Genomic DNA, 3,476 nt, shown 5'->3' with positions numbered 1-3,476 from the left:
GTTACCGGCTGCGGTAACTGAAGTTTCTTCGTCAGTCTAGCATGCTTTCCCGTTCCTTCCCCTGGGTCACTTGAAGAGCCCCTCCCTGACTCCACATGACCATGGTGGGCAAGTCAATCACAGTGCCCTACCCCCTCCCTGACAGTCATTTGGTAGTCAGAAGACCAAAGCAGAGCCAATCGGAACCTTCTCTAAAATTGACACATGGATAGGAGGACAAGGAAGGTCCCTTTCGTCTGGGGCTGCCAAATCTTTCTGCCTACTACCTGGGTGACCTTAGACAAATCATTTAACTTCTTTCAGCCTCAATTTTCTCTCCTTAAATGAGGATAATAATATAATCCATCTCGTAGGAATTTGTGAGAATCAAATACTATGAAGCATGAGAAAGGTCGTTATAACTTTAAAGTGTTTGTAATATTATTATTAATAAATCTATTGTTATTAAACACAAATAAAATTACATGGGAAATTAATTCATTGTAAGGTGTTGGTCAATGACGACTTACGCCATTAAACCTCCCAGGGGTATTTACATGTTTTAAAGGGACCCATTATATAAAGTACAAAGAGCAGAGCGCGCGCCCCGACTGCGCGCGTCCGGGCCGGCGTCTGCTCCGCCGCCCGCCGTTGCCGAGTGCGGCGCGCCCGCCCGGAAGTCCGCGCGCCCGAGGAGCAGGGCGTGGCCACCGCCCGCGGCCAGGCGCTCGGGCTGGTGGGAAGCCGCCGCGCGGACGCCACGCGCGTCGCCGCCGCCCTTTCCGCGTCGCTGACTTCCGGTCGCCATCTTATTAGCGCCGAGGCGCCGCGGCTGAAAGGCGATCGGCGCCAGCGCGTAGCGACAGAGCCACCGTCGCCATGCCGTCGCCGCTGCGAGTGGCGGTGGTGTGTTCGAGCAACCAGAACCGGAGCATGGAGGCGCACAGCATCCTCAGCAAACGAGGATTCAGTGTCCGGTCCTTTGGAACAGGAACTCATGTGAAGCTCCCAGGACCAGCACCCGACAAGCCAAACGTTTATGATTTCAGAACCACATATGGTCAGATGTATAATGATCTTCTTAAGAAAGACAAAGAGCTCTATACACAGAATGGCATCTTACATATGTTGGACAGAAATAAGAGAATCAAGCCCCGGCCAGAGAGGTTCCAAAACTGCAAAGATCCGTTTGATTTGATCCTCACTTGTGAAGAGAGAGTCTACGACCAGGTGGTGGAAGATCTGAATTCCAGAGAACAGGAGACCTGCCAGCCGGTACATGTCATCAACGTGGACATCCAGGACAATGACGAAGAGGCCACCTTGGGGGCGTTCCTCATCTGTGAGCTCTGCCAGTGTATCCAGCAAACGGAGGACATGGAGAATGAGCTCGATGAGCTGCTGCAGGAGTTCGAGGAGAAGAGTGGCAGGGCCTTCCTGCACACAGTGTGCTTCTACTGACCCCAGCGCCTGCCCACCCTCCGGAAGCCAGAAGCCATCTTTCTGAGCCTCCTTTTGTTAACAGTTTTCCTTCTGATATTTGTTTTTAATAAACTATACATATGAAATAAGTTATACATAAATGCCAGATTAAAGACAAGCTTTTTCTATCCTACTTTATGAATAGGATATTAAAATTTTCGTTAACCAAAAATGAAATAAATGGTTTATAGTGCATTTCCCTTGACATCCCTGTGTCCTTAGCTGTGCTTGTCTTTCCCTACCTTCCTCCCCTAACTGGCTGGGCTATACATGAGGAAAGAACCCAGAATTGTCCAATAAATAAATGCTGCGGCTATATATTAGGAAAGAACCCAGAATTGTCCAATAAATAGATGCTGCTGGTCAAAAAAAAATACATAAAACACAAGGATAGGCAGCACTAGTCTATCCATCAGAAAATAGGATAGTGGTTAATTTTGCAGGGGAGGCAAGTGATCAGAGGGAGCATGAGGAGGCTTATGAGGGATGTTAGTTCTCTTTTCCTTTCCTTTCCTTTTCTTTTTTGAGACATGATGTCATATTGCCTGGGCTAGAGTGTAGTGGCATCATCATAGCTCACCGCAACCTCAAACTTTCGAACTCCTGGGCTCAAGCGATTCTCCTGTCCCAGCCTCCTGAGTAGCTGGTTCTACAGGCACACCACCATCCCAGACTAATTTTTGTATTTTTTTTTTTTTTTTGATACAGAGTCTCGCTCTATTTCCCAGGCTAGAGTGCCGTGGCGTCAGCCTAGCTCACAGCAACCTCAAACTCCTGGGCTCAAGCAATCCTCCTGCCTCAGCCTCCCGAGTAGCTGGGACTACAGGCATGTGCCACCATGCCCGGCTAATTTTTTCTATGTATGTATATTTTCAGTTGTCCAGATAATTTCTTTCTATTTTTTAGTAGAGACGGGGTCTCGATCTTGTTCAGGCTGGTCTCGAACTCCTGACCTTGAGCTATCCACCCGCCTCGGCCTCCCAGAGTGCTAGGATTACAGGCGTGAGCCACCGCGCCCGGCCTAATTTTTGTATTTTTTGTAGAGATGGTGTCTTGCTCTTGCTCAGGCTGGTCTTGAACTCCTGGCCTCAAGAGATCCTCCTGCCTCGGCCTCCCAAAGTGTTAGGATTGCAGGTATGAGCCACCGTGCCTGGTGTGTTCCGTTTCTTGATCTGGGTTCTAGTTACATGGGTGTTTTGTCAGTGAAGAGTAATTGGTCTGTATGCTTAAGATAGGTACCCTGTTTTATACGTATGATGATATAATAACAAGTTTTTAAAACTTGGGGACTTCTGTTTTCAAGAAAATGGAGTAGGCATACTTCTTACTCTTCCTACCAAGTGCAACAAAAAACTCAGCAAGTACAGCTAAAAAATATTTTTTAAAAAGCCCAACAAAAGCCTGCTCTTTCTTGCCAAAGGACCAGGAAATGAACAGCATAAGAAAAGAGAAAGCTTTTAGACAAAAACTGCTCTACTCCAGCTAAATACCACAGAAAAAAACTGTGGCCCTGCCCCCATTCATATCAGCAAAGGCTAAGTGGGGAGCTTAGAATTGCACCCTTGCCAAGTCATAACAAGGTGCCCTAACCCACCCACTGGGTTAGCAACAGAGAAGGTCGAGTATGGAGCCAGCACTTTTGTCCCTGCTGGGTAGTAATGAGGAAACCACGTGGGGAACCTGTACTTCCACCCTATGTCCTTCCTGCTTGGTGGTATCAGAGGAAGCCTAGTGGAGAGAGTCAGGACTTTTACTGTTGTTAAGCAGTGTTGAGGCTGCCTTCTACCTGGGGTGTCAGTGGAGGCCCAGTGGGGAGCCTGAACTCCCACCCCACCCAGTAGTAATAAAGAGACACCCTGCCCCCCACCCCCACACACACAACAGAGGCTGAGTGGACTTTTGTGCTGACCTGGCAGTAATGGGGGGACGCCCCACACCACTTCCCCTGCCACAGCAGTGTCAAAAAAAAAAGATACTAATAGAACAGAAGGTTGAAATAAGATACAGAGTCATAA

At 48.2% G+C, this 3,476-nt stretch overlaps 1 pseudogene across 1 annotated transcript; it reads left to right on the top strand.

Annotated features, from left to right (window-relative positions):
• The first annotated feature begins 818 nt into the window (after positions 1 to 818).
• On the top strand, positions 819 to 1,611 carry LOC105809050 (annotated as a pseudogene). Its single transcript, XR_001137418.1, has one exon. The product of XR_001137418.1 is annotated as an RNA polymerase II subunit A C-terminal domain phosphatase SSU72 pseudogene (transcript).
• Positions 1,612 to 3,476: the final 1,865 nt, after the last annotated feature.

The sequence above is a fragment of the Propithecus coquereli genome, unplaced genomic scaffold (assembly GCF_000956105.1).
Source record: "Propithecus coquereli isolate 6110/MARCELLA unplaced genomic scaffold, Pcoq_1.0 Scaffold188, whole genome shotgun sequence".
Lineage (NCBI taxonomy): Eukaryota > Metazoa > Chordata > Mammalia > Primates > Indriidae > Propithecus > Propithecus coquereli.
Note: the sequence above shows the minus strand (reverse complement) of the source record. Positions and strands in the feature narration are given on the sequence as shown.